Source organism: Lactuca sativa, chromosome 7 (assembly GCF_002870075.4).
Source record: "Lactuca sativa cultivar Salinas chromosome 7, Lsat_Salinas_v11, whole genome shotgun sequence".
NCBI lineage: Eukaryota > Viridiplantae > Streptophyta > Magnoliopsida > Asterales > Asteraceae > Lactuca > Lactuca sativa.
The window spans coordinates 61,164,277-61,190,516 of NC_056629.2; positions in this window are offsets into that span (position 1 = coordinate 61,164,277).

Below are 26,240 nucleotides of genomic sequence, written 5' to 3' on the forward strand. Positions count from 1 at the left end.
ATATATATATATATATATACACACACACACACACACGTATTTATGTATTTTTCTAAGTTTTTAAAGTTTCATTTGTAACACCTCAAATTTTAGATCAAAATTTTCATTTTTAATTTACCAAAATCAGAGTTTCACAACCAAGTTATCAATTACATAATTATCCCAAAACAACCAGTATAATAATTATCAAAGTTCATAAACATGCCCCTGTAGTAAATCTCCCAGCACGTGTGTATAATCAGACATTCGTCTTCCCACGGTCCTGTGAAGTATCGGCCACATATAAATCAACAAATGTAAGCACGAAGCTTAGTGAGTTCCCCGAGATACTACATACAACACAACATAAAATAAACAACAATTGGTTATCAACAACCCTGGGGACTATCAGCAGTCCCAATGAGCTAACAGCACGCCCTATGGGTTATCAACAACCATGGTTGGCTATCAGCAGCCTCAATCACATATAACTAGTATAACAAAACCATAATAGCTAGACCCAACTGTTCATAATGAATACACCTATTCTACCACACAGGTAAGAATAAATGAGGAGACTAACACTCGAACTGCCGGATCTAGACTCTTCCTAGTCAACAAAATAATTGTCCTAATAAATAATTAAGGTCCAAAACTCACTCGCGAGTCCAAATCCCACGGCTAAACCTTCTAAGGTAAAAAGAACCATTTTGCCATTTCTCATGGTCCAAAACCCTAAATCTTGACCAAGGGTCAAAGTCAATAAAAGTCAGCGCTCATCGAGTATGCTGAGTGTACCAATTCTTACGTTGGGCGTACAACGAAGCCAGCTTTCATCGGGGAAGGATCAAGCTACGTTGCTCTGCCTCTACTTTCACTAAGTTAGCATCTTAATCCTTTAAGACAACTAACCCACCCACATATCTGACTAATCTAAGATGCCTTCACCCGTAAATTCATTGGCTTTAAGACTTTACATGTAAATTCATTGGCTTTAAGACTTTACATGGCTAGGAAGGACCCAATGCAACAATCTTTAGCTTCTAATGCACTCTAAGCTACTTTACTCATGCATGAACCAAAAGGAATGATCAAGGAACCATTTTTATGAATCTATAGGTCCTAATAGGCATGAAAGGTCAACTACAATTTCCTGGAGTGCTCCAAACTCATAAAGGTCCAATCTTGGGGACAAACGTGCATAAAACTTCAACCATGAAGATCTAAAGAAAGGCTTGCCAAGGTATAAACTTTATACCTGAAAATGATGCACAAAGAGGGAAGGTTTCTGGATCTACATGCTTGCTAGCACCCACTCCTTCTTCTCAAGCTTCCTTCTTCTACTACAAGCACCAAGAACACTAAAAAACTTACAAAAGCTCACACAAGCAACACAACTCGAGAATAGGGTTTTAGAGAGGGTTTCAGGCTGATAAGGGTGCTAAAAATGAAGACATAATGTTCTTTAAATATGGCCAATCCTTAAAATTAGGGTTTGAAATTTGGGCCAGTACGCCCGAAGTACCACGTGTACGCCGAACGTACTAGCTGCCTATCAGCAATCATGCACACTGCATGAGTACGTTGTGCGTACTCATATGTACGCCTTGCGTATGACCTAATCCGTGAGCCTTTTTCTTTAAGGGACCAAATGTGCCACATGGGTAAAGATTCAAGAGATAATAAAATATACCTGATTTCGGTATTTTAATTTACAATCCCCCTAGAATAAGACTTTGCCCTCAAAGTCATCCTCAAGAAAGAACTCAGGATATTGCTCACGCATCTCGGACTCAGGTTCCCACATTCACTCGGAACCTCTTCGGTGCTGCTATTGGACTTTTACCAAGTTCACAACCTTGTTCCTCAACGTTTTCACTTTCTGATCCAAAATGGCTAAAGGCTTCTCCATATAATTCAGGCGATCATCGACCTCAATGTTCTCCAAAGGGACCACAACTGTCTCGTCAGCTATACACTTCTTCAATTGGGAAACATGGAAGGCATCATGAATTTGTCTCAGCTCCTTCCATAGCTCCACCAGGTAGGCCACCTTGCCCACATAGGCCAAAACTTGAAAAGAGCCAATGAACCTGGGGCACAGCTTGCCTTGATTCCTGAAGCGGATAACACCCTTCTAGGGTGACACCTTCAGGAACACTAGATCTCCCACTTTAAACTGCAGCTCAGAGCGTCGCTGATCCGTATAACTCTTCTGGCGGCTCTGCATTGTCAGTAATCTATACAGAACCTGCTATATAAGCTTGGTTGTCTTGAGCACTACTTCCATGCTTCCCATGACCCTCTTTCCCGCCTCGCCCCAACAAATATGAGTCTGAAACCTTCGACCACAAAGGAGCTCGAATGGTGGCATACCGATATTGGCATGATAGTTGTTGTTACAGGAAACGCATCCAACGGAAGATATGAGTCCCAACTCCCACCAAAATCAATAACATAGGCACACAACATATCCTCAAGCATTTGAATCATCGGCTCATTCTGCCCATCCGTTTGTGGATGGTATGCGGTACTGAAGTGTAGTCGGGTACCCAACTCCTCATGAAATATCTTCCAGAACCCGGAAGTAAAGTGCACATCCTGGTCAAACACAATAGACATCGGCACCCCATGCCAAGCTACCACCCATCCAACGTAAAATTTGGCCAATATGCAGAAGAATCTCACTAATGGCTAAGAAGTAAGCTGTAACATCCCGAAATTCAGGTGTGTCTCTTAAACACTTCTCCTTTTCCAAGTTGTCAAGTTAAACCCTTAAAAGGAATATTAAGGCAAATGAGTACGCTGGGCGTACTCATGCGCTTAAGTTGGACGCGGACTCTCCTAGGTACGGTGGGCGTACCCAGGGTTACGCTAGGCGTAGCGGGCCCAGATGCAAACCCTAATTTGTGGCTTGTACACTATAAAAGGAATGTTAAGGCCTTATCCTCAGCCACCATTTCAGAGAGTGAAACCTTAATAGAGAGCTACCCTTCGTTCCTAGCTTGTGTGTGTGTGTGTTCTAAGCTTCAAAGTGTCATTTCAAGGTGGTGAAAGAGAAAAGGAGGCCATTTTAGGAGCTAGAAGTTGGTGGACAGGAGTATATTCGAGTGCTACAGAGGTTGGAGATTCTTTCTGAGGTAAAAAACTCAAAGCTTTCCTTGTAATTTGTGATTTGTGCTTCTTGGACCAATTTTTAGGGTTTTTGGTCCCAAGGTGGAGACTTTATGAGCAAATGGTCTCCATTGGCCTAGATCTGCCATATTTCAGGGTAATATGAGTTGTATGTTCATAAAAATCCAATCTTGGATGTGAATATTGAGCCATGCATGAGATCTAGACTTTATGAGGAAGAAGGAAAGGTGCTAGAGTGATTAGGGACCTTTACAGCCATGCAAAGGCTTAAAGGTCTCGACTTTATGAATTAAGTGGTCTTAGAGAAGTCAGATCTGGAGTTTGAGTTTATGTCTTAACCATTTAAGACCAAAATCCAAGAAAGGCTGAAACTGAGACATACGTTGGGCGTAACTCTCAGAACGCGCGGCGTAAGGGGTTGAGACCCCGATCATGGATTGCCGGCGTACGCCCCGCGTACAGAGATGGTACGCGCCGCGTACTACCTCCTGTTGACTTTCGTTGACTTTTAGGGTTTTGGTCAACATTTGGACTTTTGGGTCAGGGAGGGGTAAAATGGTCTTTTACCCTTCTGTGGGATTGAAGGAATGGATTTAATCTAGCCCTTGAGAGCCATTATTTATTTGAGATTACTGTTTTTGTGATTAGGCGGGGGCTAGATCAGTGATTTCATGTGCGAGATTATCCGAGACACCCGAGGTGAGTCTTCTCACTATACATTACATAGAGTGGTATTTATGTGTAGACCGGAGGGTCTTGTATGCTATGTGTATGTATGAGATTATGTGCATTGTGTTATATGTATGCTATGTGTTGAATAGACCGAGCCAGAGGGCCCAACGATATAGACCGGACCGAAGGGTCCAACGATACAGACTGGACCGAAGGGTCCGACGAACTATGACCAGACCAGAGGGTCCAACGAGCTACGAGACTAGAGGGTCCCGCTGAGACACATCGACCGGAGGGTCGTACTGTAGCCTCGAGTGGCGTATGTGTTGTATGTGGTATTTTGAGGAACTCACTAAGCAATTTATGCTTATAATGTTATGTGTTATGTGTTTCAGGTACTAGTGATGACCGCGGGAAGGCGCCGGCATGATCCGTACACAGTCATGGAGTTTTATTTCTTGAGATTCTGGGATGATTTGTGATGATAACATTGGAAACATTGTGTTTTGATATTATCTTGTGATATAAAAAGTATGTTTTAAAAATGAAAAATTGTTTTGGGAATTTACGTTGTTACAAGTTAGTATCAGATCCTTTGTTTGAGGGATTCGGATGCACCTTTGGGCGTGTCTGAACTCAAACTGAGGATTTGAGGTTGTTTTTCATAAAATAAACAATTTTTCTAAAGAAGTAAAAGATTCTGAGAAAAGCATAAGGAAGCAGTGTGTACGATCAGCCAGCGCCCGAACGGTGATTTCCCAAAATACCCTTACATTATGTGTTTAAGATATGTTATGATATGTTATGCATGCTAAGAGTAGGCTAGGTATTCCTATTAGGACTAGAGTGGCCTGATTTGTGATGCCTTAGCCAAGGAAGATTCTGCTGCTATGAGATGCTTGAGAGTGAGTAGGTAGCAGTGTGGAGCTTATGAGGGGTCTACCGAAGGGTAGCCTATGCTAGAGAGATGTAGAGTACTTGTAATATGGGATCCAAGGAGGAGGACTTGGGGTGAATACTGATGCGGTGTGGACGGTAGTATAGGGCCCGTACTACTGAAGACACCGGATCAGTGCGCAGTCCAAGTAAGAATCCTTAGGGTACTAGGGAACAAGTAGGGTTGAGTTGTCGAGTGCGGGTATGCTCGAGCGGATATCTGATATTTTATGTTGTATTTCAGATAGACATCATGGTTGGGACACGCCACACACATGAGAGCATTGGTGTTAGTGAAGAGGAAATTCACAGGTTGATTCATGAGGAGGTGGCTCCTGCCATCCGAGCCGAGATACCAGAGATGTTTGGGTCTATCAAAACCACTCTAATTGAGACTTTTGAGGAGTGGTTCACTGCTCTTACTGATGCTGTTGTTGCTACGGCCACCGCAACCGTTGCTGCTGCCAGGCCACAGGGGGGTGACTCGTTGCTGTACCGAGAGTTCAGCAACACGAAGCCACCAGAGTTTAACGGGATGCAGGATCTGATCGATGCGATGAGATGGATTTTTGATATTGAGGGATGTTTCTATACTTGCTCGTGTCTGAAGCATTTGAGCGTTCGGTTCGTACTGAACCAGCTTCGCTTGGGAGCGAAGGACTGGTGGAAGTTTGTGACGACATACTTCTCTACGGCAGAGCTTACTGTGTTGACCTGGGAGAGGTTCACCATGATGTTTCGAGATGAGTATGTTCCCCCTGTGGAGAGGGAACGTTTAGCTCAGGAGTTCTTGTCCCTCAAGCAGGGAACTGAGTCTGTGATGGTGATTACGAAGATGTTTCATGATAGGGCGTTGTTTTGCCCTGAGCAGGCACGTAGGAGCCGGTACTTGAGCATACTGAGGAGGGATATCCATGAGTTCATGGCGAACTTGTCATACCGGACATTTGCTGAGCTCCAGGTAAATGCACAGAAGAGAGAGATTGAGCTGGAGACTCAGGTTCGGGAGGAGGCTGAGTCTCAGAGGAGGGACAGGCAACTGGCACAGGCGCAGCCGACAGCCAAGCAAGCAAAGCCCGCTAATTCGAGATTTGGGGGTCCGAAGGGTTGCACTTATGGGAAGTGCGGCAAGAGCCATGAGGGGGTGTGCAGAGTTGGGGTGTGTTACAAGTGTGGGAAGGATGGGCATTATGCAAGGGATTGCCCCAAGGGATTCACGATTTGCTTTCATTGCAACCAAACCGACCATCGGAAGGGCGAGTGCCCACAGCTATTATAGGGATCGGCACAGGGATCTGCACCTGCTGCCCGAGCTACTAAGGTTCGGCCGGTGAAGGCCGAGGCACCGAAGGCTCGCGGGAGAGCCTTCCAGTTGACAGCGGAGGAGGTCCGCGCAGCGCCCAATGTCGTGGCTGGTATGTATTCTTTCATTTATTTATGCTGAGTTATGAGATATCGTGCTTATATTATGATATGCGTAGGTACTTTTCTTGTGAGTTATGTAGCTGTTTTGGTGTTATTTTGTCAAACCCCAAACCAGAATGACGGAAACATTCGAGGGTGGATGACTTCACGTAGTATCACAACAATTGAATATTGTAAAGAAAGTAACACAACCATCATATATATAATGAAAACATATATTGTTGCGTTATACATATTAGCAAAAGAATATTACAATATGATGATAAATGTTCATAAATGAAACGTCCTTAGCGTTCTTTTCTTCAAAAGCCGGCAGTTACCTGTATTACTGATTCCCTGAGAAATACAAGTGGTTTTGAAAAAGTGTCAACAATTAAGTTTGTGAGTTCATGAGTGCTTCGAGTTGAAAAGTATATCCTTTTTGGTAGCAAATCGGTAAACGAGGTTTTCAGAAAATCCAATATTTTCTATAAATGATTCGAAAAGTTTCCAGAGTTGGAATGTGTTGGTATCCTTCATACTTGAATGATAAAGACAACTTTGTATGAAAAATAAAGTAGAAAACTGCAATGCATATATGAATCTCGTAAATCAATCTTGTTTTTATACTTTTTATGTGAGTTTTATAACCATGCTATTGACACTGATGACCTGTAACAACATTCTTCAGGTGTTGTAGTGTTATGACATTTGTCACCCCAGACCTGCCGGTCTAACTATAGCTAGTAGTTTAGGTGCGGGGTTGTTAATCCCGTATAGATCTATACACAAGTATCACGCTCTCCCTCCAAGAGATTATGGTATATAATACAGGACTTGAAATGCATACATACGAGTACGTTGAAGTTTGAAATTCTCACATTACTTTGTATAAACGGATTTACGATAAAAATGTCTTTACTTCATTTGAAAAGTATTTCATTTGTCAAGATGTATATGTGAAATGTATGAATAACTTGTTAACTATACTCATTATAGTTCCTCAAAAGTATGTTTCCATTTAGTAAGAATAACTAATTGATATAATAGCCCTTTTTAAACATAAAGATGTTTGTATCAATATCCTATAAAATAGATGTTATAATTTGTTTATAAAACAATTCTTTGACTTGTAATGTACTTGTATCCCCCCCCCCCTAAAACATGAAAATAGTTGAAAAGTAGGGGTATGAACTCACTCGTTAAGTTTGAAGAGAGAGGCTAGAGTTGAGCAGAATTTCGACCGCGGAAAGCTGCGTCTTCGGGCTCTTCAGGGATCTCTGCAGCGTAGATCTTTCGTCAGGGGCTCGAGTGCGGAAACCAAGGTGATGGAATGGTCTCTGGAGCTTAGAAGTATGGGAGAATGACTGAGGAATTGAGAATGGTGTGCAAAAAGTCGAAGCTCAACCTCTTTATTTATAGGCTGGAAACTCCTCGTACGCGGGACGTACCTCCGAAGTACGCGGGGCGTACCTCGGTTACGCGGGGCGTAATAATGCGTCATGGCTTATGACTCCGGTCAAGCTAAGCGTAGAGGGGCAGCCGATGGGACTCGACTATGGGCCTAGTACGCGGGGCATAATTCTGGCTTCCGTATTCTAAATTCCGTAACTTTCGCGTACGAGCTCCATTTTTCGTGTTCTTTATATCCACGCGTAGGTGAGATTATGCTCTACAACTTTCATTTAGACTCCGTCGGCTAGTTTTGAATTTATTTTTAATGATATAATTTTAATAGGCCAGGACTCCTAAAGTCCGTTAAAAATTCATAGGTTCTTTATTCGACGTCGGTTTTCGTTTGTCTTTTTATCGTTTTATTACTACTGTGGAGATCTTCAACTTCCGTTTAGGTGGCGATAGCTAAATAACACTCGTTCTTCAATTTGAGTTTTTTAGCCCTCTACTATTGTTACGAAACTTAGGAAATTCGTAACTTCTTCATACGAGTCCAATTTGGGCGATCTTTTTATGCACGCTCACCTTTCAATGAGATCTACGACTTTTGTTTAGATACTTAAGGCTAAAATGCATTTTATTGAGATTTTACTTTTTACGTCATATAATGTTTTAACGGCGTGTCGTAAATATACGAGTGGTTATAATTTCTTCAATATAACCCGGTTTTGAGCGTTCTTTATGTTTTTGGAAACCTTGGCATGATATCTAATATTTGATGTATCCCAACTTAGATAATTAAACGCCTTTATTTTTGAGGTTAATTTCGTTGTATTTGACTTTTGAGTGTTACACTGCTTTTGGAAAATATAGGGTTGTCACATATTTGACTCGGGTGCGAGTTGGTCATTTGTGTCTTTAGCGTTTAGTCAACACATCAGTATCCAGCGGGAGGCATTGAGTCAACCGCTATGGGTTTCCATAGCTGACGAACAAGCGGTGTATGCTACGGATGTGATTTGAGGTTGTGTACTCGAGATCTACGGTGATGATTTCCCGATTGATCTGGTCCCGATTACGATGAGGGATGTGTGTGTCATAGTGGGCATGGATTGGTTTAGCCGATTTGGGGCTGTTATAAACTGTGAGCGACAGATGGTGACGATACGAGACCCTAGTGGGGGAGTAATTACGGTGTACGGTGAGGGTACCCGACATGGGTCAGCATTTTGTTCGGCTGCCAGAGCGAGGCGGAGTTTACAGCAGGGCTGCGGTGGGTTTGTAGCCTATGAGATGGATAATCGAGTAGCCGCTTAGAGGTCGAGTTCGATTGATGATGTTCTAATAGTGCGCGAGTTCCCAGATGTTTTTCCCGAGGAGTTGCCAGGTGTGCCTCCCGAGAGACAGGTGGAATTCTGCATCGATTTGGTTACGGGGGCAACGCCTATCGCCAAGGCGCCTTATCGCCTTGCGTCGCCAGAGATGCAGGAGTTATCCTCGCAGCTTCAAGAGCTGCTAGGGAAGAGATTTATTAGACTGAGTAGCTCACCATGGGGAGAACCGATCCTTTTTGTCAAGAAAAAGGATGGTTAACACCGGATATGCATCGATTACCGGGAGTTGAACAAATTGACGAACAAGAACCCTTACCCATTACCGAGGATCGATGATCTGTTCGATCAGTTGCAGGGAGCGTCTTGGTTCTCCAAAATAGATTTGAGGTCTGGATATCATCAGATGAGGGTGAGGGATGAAGATATCCAGAAGACGACATTCATGACTCGTTATGGGCATTACGAGTTCGTGGTGATGCCTTTTGGGCTCACCAATGCACCGACAGCATTCATGGATCTCATGAACAGGGTGTGCAGGCCGATGTTGGATCGGTCGGTGATTGTGTTCATCGACGATATTCTGGTATATTCTAGATCTAGAGAGCAGCATAAGGAGCATCTGAGAGAGATTCTCGGAGTATTGAGGTCGGAGAGGCTTTTCACCAAATTCTCCAAGTGTGATTTCTGGTTACGAGAGGTCTAGTTCTTGGGACACCTTGTTAACCAGAATGGGATATTGGTCGATCTGGCCAAGATTGAGGCGGTTATGAGATGGGAGGTGCCGAAATCCCCCACCGAGATCAGGAGTTTCCTGGGATTGGTTGGCTACTATCGGAGATTTATTAGGGATTTCTCCAAGATCACCGTTCCTTTCACCAGGTTGACCCGGAAGGGCGTGGCTTTTAGTTTGGGTCCTGAGCAGCAGGCCTCATTCGAGATACTTCACCAGAGATTATGCGAAACCCCGGTGTTAGCCCTTCCAGAGGGGATGGAGGATTTTGTGGTGTACTGTGATGCATCGGTATCGGGGTTGGGTGTGGTGCTGATGCAGAGAGGGCACGTGATAGCGTATGCATCGAGGTAGCTGAAGCCTCATGAGACGAGGTATCCCACTCATGATTTGGAGTTGGGGACAGTAATGTTCGCCCTCAAGATCCGGCGTCACTATCTGTATGGGGTTCGGTGTACCATATACACGGACTACAAGAGCTTAAAGTATTTGATGGATCAGCCCAACCTGAATATGCGCCAGAGGAGATGGTTGGATGTGGTAAAGGATTATGATTGTGAGATCCTGTACCACCCGGGTAAGGCTAACGTCGTAGCCGATTCCCTGAGCCGTAGGGCGGAGAATACCCTAATACAAGATGTTTGTATGAGGTTGACAGTGATGACTTTGGTGTTGGACACCATTCGGGAGGCCCAGGCAGAAGGTGTGAGACCGGAGAACCGTTAGAGAGAGTGTAGTGGTGTTGAGTATGATGGCATGTGCGGAATATGAAAGATCTAGTGAATCATCATGTAAAATCAAGAACACAAGGAGTAAATAAATCTTTGTAAGCTCTTATTAGATCTAGAAAGATTATACAAATGGGTTTGTATACAATTTCTCTCTCTAGTCTAACACTCCAAATGGTTCACCTCTTACATAATGGGAGTCACTCACATCCTATTTATAGGAAAGACTCAACCCATTTACACATACAAAGAGGAAAGCCTAAACACTACATCCAAGCATGACTTTGCACCCTAACATTCTCCCCCTCAAAGTTAAGATTGGATGTCCGGCTTCAATCTCCAACGAGCTAGCGCGATTAAGACCAAACTCCCCCTCGAAGTAACACCGGTCTTCAAATCCGCAAATGAATATTCGACAAACCCGAGAAGCTTCGAATACCCATCATTCTCCCCCTTTTTATAATCAAAAAATGATTATAAAACCCACTAAGGATGAGAAGCGCCCGAGGAATAGTCTTCACGATACTCCCCCTTGATGTGTACCAAAAATGAATCACCAAAAAATCTTGCACGGAAAAACAATCACTAAAAAGCCACAAAAAATTTCAATTTATGAAAATTTTTGACTTTTTGGGTGAAAGTTGCAGGATTTTTCAAAAACCGGGTAGAAATTGTCATTTTCTGAAACTTGCAGGGACCCGTTGCGCCAAAAACAGTCAAATATGCGATACTCTAGCCCATTTGCGATACCGGGCATAAAGTGTAAATTCGTACAAACTGCAGGGACCAGAACTAAAAATTTTGCAATTTCTCAGCTTATATTTCCCATTTGCGAAGGGTATAAACTTGTCATTTCGTGAAGAGATCTGGGGTGCAAACTGAAATTCTTTGTGTTCTTCCCCAAATCACCATATGCAGTAAAAGACTTCGCATTTTCATTCACATTTCTTCGCATGTTGTATCCATCTAAACAAATGTGAACTATTAATCACCTTCGCATTTTAATCCAATTAATCAAATGCGAAATTAACTAAGAAACCCAGATGCGAACCCGTCTTTTAGTCACTCATATGCGAACTTAGTTTTGATTCCAAAATTGAGACCCAAATGCGATTCCAACAGAACTCCAAATCTTCACAGGTCTTCACACCATAATTACAGATGCGAATGAAGAACTCGATGCAAAATCAAAAATCGACATCACTTCTTATTTGCGAAATCCATACCACCGATACCAAAATCAGTTCTATTTACAAAATCCAAGTCATCGATCATTCGTAGATAAGACCCAGACTAACCATCCTGGTTGCCGACTTTGCTTTTTATTCATCAAATTCATCAATTTCGACTGCCTTCATCTTCAATCACTTCATCCTTTGAACATTGAAATCAAATCCCAGCACATTTCGTTCAAGAAACAAATATGAACGAACACAGTGTTCGTTCATGATGAACATTAACCCCAAATTCGAAATTAATCCCAAATTAAGCTAGATTTCGACTCTAACAACCTCAAAATAACTTGTAACTATCAATATCATCATACTATTTCACCGATTCATCATTCCAATTCGTCTCCAGGAATTCGACTATCAATTTGAGCACAACACGTCGAATGTGATTTCGATCGTCAATTGTCCCAAGCATATGTTCAATGAGTTTGACTCCAAGAAGTCAACTCTAAAATCGAAATTGATATTAACGTCAAGTAAAATCGTTCAACTCTATTACTGATTTCATTCAACAAAACGAATTTCAGAATGTGAATACTAACTCCAATCAAAGACAATTTCATCTGATTTCAATCAATGCAAATTCATTCTTCCGACGCCGATTGTTCAAGACGAACTAGGCTTTGATATTGACAACCGATTTCAGATGAGTAATCTCCAAATTTGACTCTTGACTTTGTTGAATCAAAGCCGGAAATCCGAGAATATGAGATATCGATATAAAGATAATGAACAATGAAGTGATATCAAGTTGGGCTTACTGGATTGATAATGTGAACTATCAAGATTTGGGCTCAAGATGAACAGTAATGGACATTTGATTTTCGAAAAATGATTTCAATCTTGTTGGATCAGATGAACGGTAATGATTTCGAACAATTGAGATAAAAAATATTGATTTTGAAATTAATAAAAGTTGTGCGAATATGATTTTGATTTTTGGAATTTTGATCTTAACAAGAATAATTGGATCAACAATGAGGTTAAAACGGATTAGATCCAATGAGGCAAATCGATCAAAAATGAAAAACGTAAAATACAAATCGAAATCATGGATGTTTTGGAATCCATTTGATAATTTGAGTTACCTTTTTGACGAATCGAGCTCCGTTTTCAACGAACGAATCGAATTTGGAAGATCTTGGTTCTTTTGTCGGAATGAGAAAATCTCCAAATCGAACATTGTACCACCCATCATGCGAGATGTACAACTCGTTCTTCGTGTTCTTCGTCGATCCAAGAACATCTTCAAAAGAACCACCAACACATTTGGGTTTGGACTTCAAATTTAATGCAACCTTTGGCGATTGTTGCTTTGGAACCCAAATTTGCTTCACGGATTTTGGCTTCACAACATTTGACAATTTTTGTGAGTAAACCCGCTTATTCTTCCGATTCATCTTCTTCTTCTTTTTCTTTCTCATCTTTTTGCATCTTGAAGACTTGACTTCATGAACAAACCCACTTTCAACAACATAAACATTTTGAGTTTGAATCAAATCTTTTGGAGTTTGATACTTGTGATTTTCTTGGATCACCGGCTTTCGATAAGGAATTATTCCTTCAAACGAATCACAAGAACACAAAATATCATCGGTTTGAACTCCAATTGAGCAAAAAACCTTTTCATCATGAGAATCAACTTGAACTCCTTTTTCTTGAACATCAAGAACATCAAGAACATGATGATCATCAAGAACATCTTCAACAAACATAAGAGCTTGAAGATCACTTGGGTTTTCAACAAGAGAAATGTAACTCTTATTAGACAAGTCTCTTTCTTCTCCTTCCTCTCGATTCTTGCTACGAGCTATCATGAACATGGAAAGATCATACAAACATTCAATCTTCGAAAGTTGTTGAAATATCAATCTTCCATGATCATCTTTCAAACCTCCATAAGAAACCAAAGAATCCCATGAAATCAAACCTCCTTTCAATAATAATCCATAGAATTGAAATTCGTTGACTTCGTATTTCACACCTTCAATGATTACAATCCAAGAATCATACTCCAAACGCACCATGATCACAAAAACTTGAAGATTTATAGAGAGAGAAAGTGATTTTGAATGGGTTTTCTAGAGAGAGAAAGCAAAAATCACTTGAATTCTAGTGAAGAAAATCAAATTATGAATAGAATCAAAGAAGAATTCGATTTTTAGAATCCAAAAACTCTCTAAAACACGAAGATCCAAGATCATAAAATGAATCACTAAATCAAAATCGCCATCAAGGATCAATTCTTGATGAAATCAAGAACACCCGCTCTAATACCAATTGTAGTGGTGTTGATTATGATGGCATGTGCGGAATATGAAAGATCTAGTGAATCATCATGTAAAATCAAGAACACAAGGAGTAAATAAATCTTTGTAAGCTCTTATTAGATCTAGAAAGATTATACAAATGGGTTTGTATACAATTTCTCTCTCTTGTCTAACACTCCAAATGGTTCACCTCTTACATATTGGGAGTCACTCACTTCCTATTTATAGGAAAGACTCAACCCATTTACACATACAAAGAGGAAAGCCTAAACACTACATTCAAGCATGAATTTGCACCCTAACAGAGAGCGGGTGATCGGGCAGGTATCTGAGTTCGTTACCGATAGTCATGGGCTTATGACCTTTTAGGGTTGAATTTGGGTGTCGTTTTTGGGCGGGGCACGTACCATACTGATGGAGGAGGCGCATAAGTCGAGATTCTCGATCCATCCCGGGGCCACTAAGATGTATTTGGACCTGAAAAGATAGTACTGGTGGCCCTGTATGAACAGGGATGTTGCGTGGTTCATTGAGAGGTGCTTGACCTGTCACGGGGTTAAGGCCGAGCACCAGCGTCCGCATGGCAAGTTGCAGCCACTTGAGGTTTCCCAGTGGAAGTGGGAACAGATTTCTATGGATTTCATCACCAAATTGCCGAAGACCGCGAGGGGTGTCGATGCAATTTGGGTGATCGTCAACCGACTGATGAAGAGCGCCCACTTTCTTTCTATCAGTGAGAGCTCTTCCGCTGAGAGGCTGGCAGAGTTGTATGTGAGGGAGGTGGTATCGCGACATGGAGTGTCAATCTCGATTGTGTCAAACCGAGATGTACGTTTCACTTCCAGATTCTGGAAGAAGTTTCATGAGGAGTTGGGTACGAGACTGCATTTCAGTACCGCCTACCACCCACAGACGGATGAACAGAGTGAGCGGACGATCCAGACATTTGAGGACATGCTCCGAGCATGTGTGTTGGACTTTGGAGGAAGTTAGGACACGTATTTTCCATTGGCTGAGTTTTCCTATAACAACAACCACCATTTGAGCATTGGTATGCCTCCCTTCGAGTTGTTGTATAGAAGGAGGTGTCGGACTCCCATATGTTGGGGAGAGGTAGGGCAACGAGTGATTGGAAGCACTTAGATAGTGCTTCAGACGACAGAGCAGGTACAGCAGGTCAGGCAGAGGTTGTTGACAGCTCAGAGTAACCAGAAGAGTTACGCAGATAGGCGACGATCCGAGCTCAAGTTTCAGGTCGGGGATTTTGTACTCCTGAAGTTGTCTCCTTGAAAAAGAGTAATCCGATTCAGGAAGAGGGTCAAGCTGGGGCCCCGGTACATTGGTCCATTCAGGGTGACCGTGAGGATGGGCAGGGTAGCGTACCGATTGGAGCTACCTGCGGAGTTGAGCCAAATACATGATACCTTCCACGTGTCTCAGTTGAGGAAGTGTATAGACGACGAGTCGGCACCGGTGCCGCTGGAGGATATTCAGGTGGATGCGAGCCTGAATTATGTTGAGAGACCGATCGCGATCTTGGATCTGAAGATCAAGGTTCTGAGGAACAAGGAGGTGCCTCTGGTTCAGGTCCAATGGCAACATCAGAGAGGGTCCGAGCTAACTTGGGAGCCGGAGTCAGAGATGCGGGAGCAGCATCCAGAATTGTTTGCAGTATGAGACTTCGAGAGCGAAGTCTGGTTCTAGTGGGGGAGAATTGTAACATCCCGAAATTCAGGTGCATCTCTTAAACCCTTCTCCTTTTCCAAGTTGTCAAGTAAAACCCTTAAAAGGAATATTAAGGCAAATGAGTACGTTGGGCGTACTGAAGAGTACGCAGCGCGTACTCATGCGCTTAAGTTGGACGCAGACTCGCCTAGGTACGTTGGGCGTACCCAGGGTTACGTTGGGCGTAGCGGGCCCAGATGCAAACCCTAATTTGTGGCTTGTACACTATAAAAGGAATGTTAAGGCCTTATCCTAATCCACCATTTCAGAGAGTGAAACCCTAATAGAGAGCTACCCTGCGTTCCTAGCTTGTGTGTGTGTATTCTAAGCTTCAAAGTGTCATTTCAAGGTGGTGAAAGAGAAGAGGAGGCCATTTTAGGAGCTAGAAGTTGGTGGACAAGAGTAGATCCGAGTGCTACAGAGGCTGGAGCTTCTTTCTGAGGTAAAAAGATCAAAGCTTTCCTTGTCATTTGTGATTTGTGCTTTTTGGACCAATTTTTAGGGTTTTTGGTCCCAAGGTGGAGACTTTATGAGCAAATGGTCTCCATTGGCCTAGATCTGACATATTTCAGGGTAATATGAGTTGTATGTTCATAAAAATCCAATCTTGGATGTGAATATTGAGCCATGCATGAGATCTAGACTTTGTGAGGAAGAAGGAAAGGTGTTAGAGTGATTAGGGACCTTTATAGCCATGCAAAGGATTAAAGGTCTCGACTTTATGGATTAAGTGGTCTTAGAGAATTCAGATCTGGAGTTTGAGTTTATGTCTTACCCATTTAAGACCAAAATCCAAGAAAGGCTGAAACTGAGACTTACGCTGGGCGTAACTCTCAGAACGCGCGGCGTAAGGGGTTGAGACCCCGATCATGGATCGCCGGCGTACGCCCCGCGTACAGAGATGGTACGCCCCGCATACTGCCTCCTGTTGACTTTTAGGGTTTTGGTCAACATTTGGACTTTTGGGTCAGGGAGGGGTAAAATGGTCTTTTACCCTTCTGTGGGATTGAAGGAATGGATTTAATCTAGCCTTTGAGAGCCATTATTTATTTGAGATTACTGTTTTTGTGATTAGGCGGGGGCTAGATCAGTGATTTCATGTGCGAGATTATCCGAGACACCCGAGGTGAGTCTTCTCACTATACGTTACATAGAGTGGTATTTATGTGTAGACCGGAGGGTCTTGTATGCTATGTGTATGTATGAGATTTATTGCATTGTGTTATATGTATGCTATGTGTTGAATAGATTGGGCCGGAGGGCTCAACGATATAGACCGGACCGAAGGGTCCAACGACACAGACTGGACCGAAGGGTCCGACGAACTATGACCAGACCAGAGGGTCCAACGAGCTACGAGACTAGAGGGTCCCGCTGAGACACATCGACCGAAGGGTAGTACTGTAGCCTCGAGTGGCGTATGTGTTGTATGTGGTATTTTGAGGAACTCACTAAGCAATTTATGCTTACAATGTTATGTGTTATGTGTTTCAGGTACTAGTGATGACCGCGGGAAGGCGTTGACATGATCCGTACACAGTCGTGGAGTTTTATTTCTTGAGATTCTTGGATGATTTGTGATGATAACATTGGAAACATTGTGTTTTGATATTATCTTGTGATATAAAAAGTATGTTTTAAAAATAAAAAATTGTTTTGGAAATTTACGTTATTACATAAGCACTTTTTGTCAAACGATCCACTATCACCCAAATAGTGTCAACACCCCTAGCAATCCTCGGTAACTTTGTAATGAAATCCATAGTAATTTGCCCCCACTTCCATAGGGGAACCTCTAGAGGCTACAACTTGCCACGAGGGCGCTGGTGCTCAACCTTGACCTTCCGACAGGTCAAACATTGCTCCACAAACCATGCCACATCTCTCTTCATGCATGGCCACCAATAATTATGATTCAACTCGAGATACATCTTGGTAGCCCCTGGGTGGATGGAAAATCTCGATTTGTGGTCTCCTCCATCAGAATCCGTCAGGACCCACCCGCATACGATACTCAAACCCGCCCATGAAGAGTCAAAAGTCCTCGGTTGTCAATGTCAAAGGCTAAAATTTAACTGATCACCCACTCACTTTTCCGATTTTCCTCTTTTATGGCCTCCGACTGCGCTTCCTTGATGATCTCTAAGACTTGAGTCATCACGGTCATCCTCATGCACATATCCCGAATCGGGGCACTTGACGCCCTTCGGATCAAGGTGTTGGCCACCATATTGGCCTTGCCTGGATGATACAAGATCTTACAGTCATAGTCGTTCACTACATCTAACCACCTCCTTTGCCTCATATTCAGGTTAGGCTGATCCATAAGATATATCAAAGCTCTTATGGTCCATGTAGATGGTACAGTGAACACCATAGAGATATTAGCGCCAAATCTTGAGGGCAAAATCTCTGCCCCCATCTCTAATTCGTGCGTTGGATATTCGCTTCGTGAGGCATCAACTGCCTCGAAGCGTATGCTATCACATGCACTCTCTACATCAACATAACACCCAATCATGCAATGGATGCACCATAGTAGACTACAAAGTCCTAAACTCCCTCAGGGAGGGCTAGTACTAGTGCCTCACACAATCTCTGGCTGAGAGTCTCAAATGATGCTTGTTGCTCAGGCCCCCAACTAAGAGCAACATACTTCCTTGTCAACTTGGTGTGGGGAACAACAATCTTAGAGAAGTCTATGATGAATCTCCGATAATAACCTGCGAATCTGAGGAAGCTTCAAATCTCAGATGGAGATCTTGACACTTCCCACTGCATCACCGCCTCTATCTTGGCTGGGTCGACCAAGATACCATTCTAGTTAATGAGGTGTCCTAAAAAACAAACCTCGTACAACCAAAAGTCACACTTGGAGAACTTGGCATAAAGCCTCTACATCCTCAAAACCCCCAAGAACCTCCCGCATATGCTCCTAATGTTGTTCCTTGGTCTTCGAATATCCCATAATGTCATCGATAAAAACGATCACTGATCGATCCAACATAGGCCTACACACCCGGTTCATGAGGTATATGAGCGCCGCTTGTAACACTTGAATTTGGAAAGTTCTGTATTTAACCTCTTTATTCTAAAAAGTTTGAAAATTTGGTCTTAAGCTATTACGCGGGGTGTACTAGCCTGATTCATGATCACGGAGCTCATCCACGTACGTTGGGCGTACGTAGAGTACACATGATGTACGTGAGTAATACTAAAACCCTAATTTTTAGGATTTGTACCATATTTAAACCTTGTGATAGCCTTATTTGGTCATGTTTAGCCAGCCTCCGCCCTCTTTTGTCTAGAAATCGAAACCTTAGTGTGTGTTTGTGAGTTTTGAGCCTTAAAGAGTGTTTGTTGGTGATTTGTGAAGGAGAAGAAGAAGATGACCATTTGAAGAAATGTCTTGAGCTTGAAGATTCAGGGTTAGCTCATCATTTTCAAGCTTTATGAGGTAAAAAGATCACATCTTGATGATCTATGATGCTAGATCTAGTTATGTTGTTTATTTTATGCTTTTTGAGTCCTTGGAGTGGTTGATGAGCTTCTTGACTCACTCTAAAAGTCATGGTGTTAGATTTAGGCTTCTTCTAGTCCCCTTATTCATAAAAACGCAAGCTTTATGATGAATATCGGACTATCCATGTCTTAAGACCTTGGTTAAGTCCTTTTTGAGCTCTTGAGCCCCATCAATACATGAATGTATGTAAAGTTTCCAACGTTACGAGAAAAGTCACCCTAAGGAATCAGATCTAAGAGTTTGGCTTGAAATCTTAATGGATTAAGTGCTTAATGAAGTGGGGTGGTCAAATAGGGAGTACGTTGGGCATACCAAGCAGGTATGTTGCATGTACTAGCCCCAGAGGGAGTACGCTAAGCATACGAGCAGAGTACGCCTCATGTACTAAGCAGGTAGGCTTCAAATTTTGGGCTTCTTGGTTTTGGAGTCATGCCAGTATGTTAGGCGTAGTCCTGAGTACGCTAGACGTATTGGGTGTGAGCCCCATTTCTGTATCAGTCATGTACGTAAGGCGTGCGAGCCAGGTATGCCGCCCGTACGCTAACCAGTGGGCTGATGAAGTGATGGGCTTGGATTTTTTGGGCTTTGTATTGATTGGGCTTGGACCTTAAAATTTTATGGCATTAGATCAATTCTGGACTTTGGGTTATTTTTTGGCATTGGGACTCCTTGGATTGGGCCCATAATGGGCTTTGAGTGCCATTTAGGATTTTGGGCCATATTGGGGCTCTTTGAGCTATTGGGTTGGGCCTTGGTTGTTAGGTTAAGTGAGGAAAGGGTAAAATGGTCTTTTACCCTAGGATTTAGACAAATAAATGAGATTTATAGCTTTGGTTTATGGACTAACTTATTAATTAGGTTTTATTTGATTAGTTAGGACGAAGTTTTTCCAGATTAGCAGTTTGAGCTTCTATCTGATATATTCATCAGCTTGAGGTGAGTTTCCTCACTGTGTTTAGCGGGTCGAAGGAACCAATGCTGGCCCATGATTTATTATGTTAGGATGCTAGATGTCTGTGTGACTCTTGCATGTGTATGCATTGGTATGTATACCAAGCGGGGCTCGATGCCGGGCGAGGCCCGATGACTGTATTATATACTACTATCTTTGTGATTATTTCATTTGTTACTATGATTATATGTTTATATGATTATATGTGTATCGCACGGGGCCTAATATCAGGCGGAGGCCGGTGATTGACAGATCTATAAACCAAATAGGGCTTGATGTCGGGCGGGGTCCGAGGCCGAGTGGGACTTGATTCCGGGTAGGACCCCAATATGTGTTTATTATGTATGGTATGGGGTATTTTGGGGAACTCGCTAAGCTTTGTCCTTACGGTTTTCAATTTATGTTTTAGGTACTTCTGGTTCGAAAGGGAAGAGTCCGAGATGATTGCAGAGCACATACCACTTTATTTCGCATTTTATGATTTACTCTAATATTTTGTGATGTAGTGATACACTTTGGTCTATCTTGGTTGTATGAAATTTTTTTGGATTATCGTTTTATTAATTTTAAATTGAAATTTTTGGGTCATATTTTTGGGACGTTATACTGTTGGTGCGTTGGTGAGCCCAAAAGGCATCACTACAAACTTGTAACTCCCATGGTGAGTTCGAAAGGCCGTCTTCTAAATATCCTCCTCCCGCACCCTCATTTGATGATAGTCGGACCTCAAATTGATCTTGGAAAACCAATATGCCCCCTAAAGTTGGTAAAAAAGATCATCAATCCTCGGAAAATGGTAACAGTTTTTCACCATCAACTTGTTCAGTTCCCGGTACTCGATACACATCCGGTGTGAACCATCATTCTTTATGACAAAAAGGATCGGGGCTCCCCAAAGGGAACTGCTAAGCTGAATAAACCCATTTCCTAACAGCTCCTACAATTGAGAGGATAACTCCTGCATCTCAGGAGATGCAAGACGGTACGGTGCCTTGGCAATCGGCTCCGCACCTGGAATCAGAATCCAAAACTCTACTTGCCTCTCAGGAGGCACACCCGATAGCTCCTCGGGAAAAACATCAGAAAAGTCACATAGCACCGGAACATCCGAAATAAAGATCAATCCCTTCTTCTCAACCCGAGCATCCACTACATATGCCATATAACTCATACACCCATGTTGCAAACTTTGTCTTGCCCTGGCGGCAATCCTGATCTAGTACCCTCGTCTTAGACAATCAACACTCCCCCACTAGGATCTCGAACTGTTACCAACATACGCTCACAGTCAATCAAATCCCCAAACGGCTCAACCAATCTATACCCACGATCACACAAACATCTCCCATTACAATAGGGATGAGATTTATCGGATAACCAACACCGAATATCTCTAATACACAACCCCGATAGACATCAATAGCAGAGACTGGACGCTCATCGAGACTCTCAAGGGCATGCTCAAGGTCTCTCACGAAATACTAAAATCGTGACAAAATGATGATGAAACAAACGATCGACTCGCACCCGAGTCAAACAACCCAAGCGCAAGCACATAATTCACTAGAAAAGTACCTATACAATCGATTATATAAGAAGAATAAATAAATCAACAGAAAATATAAAGAATACATACCATGCATGACATCTAGAACGGTGCAGGACTCCTATGCTGTCAACTGAAATGCTCTCCCTTGAGCCCTTGGTGGCTGGACCTTCCCCTGCCGTCCATCAGTAATACGCAGGATCGCGGGGTCCAGAGTCTGAACTGCCCTAGATGCAATCTGAGGACAATCTGCCTTCACATGTCATGTATGGTTGCAACCGAAACAATCCCGAAATCCCTAGCCAAATGCCCTTCCTTGCCACATAGGTCACAAGCTGACCCAGACCGATAGGGTCCCGCGTGTCCCTTGCCGCACTTCCTGCAAGTGCAGCCCTTTTGGGCTCCAACTCTTTGATTAGCGGGATTGGGTCGCTTAGTCACTGACTGTGAATGCACTGACCTCCTATCTTTCCCCTGAGTCTCCTTCTCCTCCCTAGCCTGAATCTCCAGCTCAATCGCTCTCCTCCTGGCATTGGTATGTATCTCAACCAATGTGTGATGTATGGTATTCGCCACAAACTCCCGGATATCCATCCTCAGAATACTCAAATACTGGATCACATGGTTTTGCTCCATGGGCACTTGCTTAGGGAAAAACAAATCCCTCTCATGAAACATATTGGTGATCTTGGTCACCGTATCTATCTTCTGCTTGAGAGACAGGAACTCCTAGACCAACCTTTCCCGCTCGCCGTAGGTACAAACTTATCCCTGAATATCTCAGTAAACCTCTCCTAAGTCATCGTAGTATGATCTAAAATAGAGTAGGCAACTATCACAAACATCCACCAGTCCTTCGCTCCCAAGCGAAATAGGTTCAATACGAATCGATCCCTCAAATTCTCCGGATAGTAGCAGATATAGAAACATCCCTTGACATCAGATATCCTTGTCATAGCAGCAATCGGATCCTGGGTCCCATCAAACTTGGGTGGCTTCGTGTTGGTGAACTCCTGGTACCACAACGAATCACCCTTACGGCCTCGTAGCAGCAAGAGCTACGGTGGCTGCAGCAACAACAACATCAGTGACAATGGCATAACGCTCGTCAAAAGTCTCAATCATCGTGGTCCTAACAGGCCCAAAAATCTCCAGGATAGCCTCTCTGATTGCTGCGGCTACCTCCACGGCAACAATCATGTTGATCTCATCATCGTTGGCACTTGGCCTCTCGGGGTCGCTGGAGCTTGAACCTCGGGTAACCACCATACTGAAACACATAAGAAAATTATCAGTAAACAGGATAAAGCGCATATACCGACACTCACACCCCTACAAAATCTTTAGTCCCTTGAGGTTATTTCTCGAGCCGCATACGGATCCAGTGCTTCCAGTAGTACGGGCCCAATACTACCTTCCACACTAACCTGTATTTGTCTCGAGTCATTCCCTAAAGACCCCCAAGTCGCAAGGACTCTACTTCCTCAAATTAGCTATGGAGTCGCCCTACTAGTTCCCTAGAACCACAACTAAAAATCTAGACTCTAACTCTAGAAATCTCCCAACATTACCCGCCTCATAAGATCTCTGCCGCCCTCGGCATTTGCTTCGTGTATGCCAATTGTACATATTACGAGACTCAATAAATGTAATCCCTGGGTTTCACCCTAGAACCACAACTAAGCATCTAGACTCTAACTCAAGAAATCTCCCAACATTACCCACCTCATAAGATCTCTGCCGCCCTCGGCATTTGCTTCGTGTATGCCAATTGTACATATTACGAGACTCAATAAATGTAACGCCCGGGTTTCAGGGCTAAGCATTTTTTGGCGATGTAATAGTCTAGGTCAACTATTGTAACTCTTTTTGAAGTAATAAAGATGAAATATTTGAATTCTATGTGAATTATGTGTATTTGTGTGCTTATTACTTAATTATAAAGATATAATTAATAAAGAATAAAAATAAGTGTCAAAATTAAAGTGTGAGATAAGTCCGATATCTTTACATGAAGTTGTAGTGGTCGAAACAAGGATTCCAGGGATATAAAGAACGCCGAAATCCGAGTTATAACGAAGAAGTTATGACCCGTCGAAGTTTCGCGACGGAACCGGCACGACACCAGGAAGCGTATATAGTGAATTTACGATGGAGCGACTTTTAGCCTTAATGATCTAAACAAAAGTTGTATTATATGTTAAACCGAGAACGTAAAAAAAAAAAAGAACGCCCAAATCTGACTTCGTATGAGGAAGTTATGATTTTTCTAAGATTCGGCTTAGCAGTGTACGGCCCGAAACTCGAATTTTAGTTCGAGCGGTTTTTGGCTTACGCGACCTAAATGAGATTTGAAGATCTCATTAATAGGAACTCAACGATAAAAAGATAGACGAAAACGGAGTCCGTATGAAGGAGTTACGAATTCTTCGCGGTCATTTAGCAGTCTAAACTCCTGCTACTGTTAAATTTAAGATCGGTCGAGAATTAGCTGACGGAGTCTAAATGAAAGTTGTAGATCTTGTTTTTACCTATGCGTGGAAAAAAAGAACATCAAAAACGGAGCTCGTATGCGAAAGTTACGGGGTTTAGAAGTCGGCAGGGTGTTGCTGCAAAAGGGGTGACGTGGCTGAATATGGGCCAAGACTTTCTCCCCAAGGAAAGCCATCAGGTGATGACACGTGGCACCGACTCGGCGAGTCTGTCATGATTTCACCCTATAAATAGAAGTGTCGGATTCTCTCGTTTCTCACACCTTTCCCCACTTCTTTCTCTCTCTACACTCTCTCTCTAAGCTCCCTAAGCCCCCCTAAAGTCTAGGTAAACCCCCTAGCATCCGAAGGAAGCCCCGAGGCTCCCGGAGTCCCGAGAAAAAAGCCTTTCGGCTCGGAAACACTGCTCCAGCGAAGCCCGGTTTTGAGAACCCGCTGTAAGCGAGCTACGCCTACGCAATTTGTAATATAACTTTTAAATAATGATAGTAATGTTATTAGGTCCTTAAAATAATTATTTGGGCTATTATTATGAATTATATTGAGTGTTATTTAACGCTTATATAATAATAATAATAATAATAATAATAATAGCTAGACTATTAATCAGTCGCGGTTAACGCTAGACTAAACCCTAGTGGTATTGATACTAGGTTTTATCGAGGGATAATTGTTTTAAGAGTAACGAAGTGCTGTCCAATCACCGAGTCACCACCTTCTCAAGTGAGTGCATAGTTACTTTTAGCTTACACATAGATATGAAGTATTTTGTATAAATTATGTGCTATGTGTGCATATTATCTGAATACTTGCTATGTATGCTGGATGAACGTTTTTATACATGTTTTCAATTATTTAAATTGTATATGTATTTTATATCTACGAAAATATTGGGGTAAAACATGGGTAGATGTAATAGGTGATGTGTGATAAAATGATGAGAGGCCTCGATGTTGATGTTGTTGATTCTGTCATCTAGCGGATTATGGATGACGACCACGGACTCTTCTAGACAGTCTAGTGGAACACTAGCAGGCTCGCAACCTGTAGGTGTTTATTTGAACTGTGTGCTCACCAGGTGTACTCCATCCCCCACATGGTTGCCTTAAGGACATTTATTATTGAGGAATCCCCTTAGCAGTAGTGTCCATCCCGATGATAGTCCTTAGACTAGGTCCCTTGTGTTAAATGTTTTAGGGGACGTAAAGTGAGGATAACAAGAACGGGTAATCGGGTTTGTTTGGTTTGATAAAGTTAATAAAATTATTTATTGTTGGTTGAAAACCCTATGTGCTCACCAGGCTCCCAATCCTGACCCACTTAGTTTCTTGTATTACAGGTAGTGGCGCATGAGCATAGATGTGATGTCTTGGGATGAGAGATTAAGGGATTTTAGGCCTGTAAATACGGAATAATGTAGTAAGGCCTATGCTGTATTGTTTATGCTTATGATCTGTATCGAACATGACATCCCGAGTCTTTTTAATGAAATACATTTCTGTGGAAATGATTTTGATAAATCATTATCATATTTTGTTTTGGGACAAATTCTGCAACACTTTTATTTAAAATTTTACTCTGATTTTAAACAAAGCATAAACAAAATCGGTATTTTCTGGCCGTGAAAATGGGGATGTCACAATAAACATTCGAATAAATGATTCTACCTCAAATCCACAACCAAACAAGGAACAAGAAGAAAGGCTAAATCAGGCATTCTAAAGCTATAAAAATCCGAACTATGTACAACTATGTAGCAAACCCTAAGCAAATAGTAATGACAGAGTCAATCCAACAAGAATGAACTTTAGGTTAAGGCACCACAAATCAGGAAACTTTACCACACTATTCTTGCAAGATTCCTTAGCCTATCGCTAACTAGCGTGTAATTCTATCAGCTCATAGTATAGATATATCTGCTCTGCATTACTTATAATACGAATTGTTGTATTTTTGGAAACTACTGCTCGAGCGTCGGTTGATTGTACACACTGCTTCTCTGGGTTTTTCTCCTATAAAAGTCTTTATTCCTTGTTAAGTTCTTAAAAAAATTTCAGATCCTTAGTTTGAGTTTGGAATCACCCAGAGGTTCATCCAAATCCCTCAAACCAGGGCTCTAATACCAAATTGTAACACCTCAAATTTTAGAGTTTCACAACCAAGTTATCAATTACATAATTATCCCAA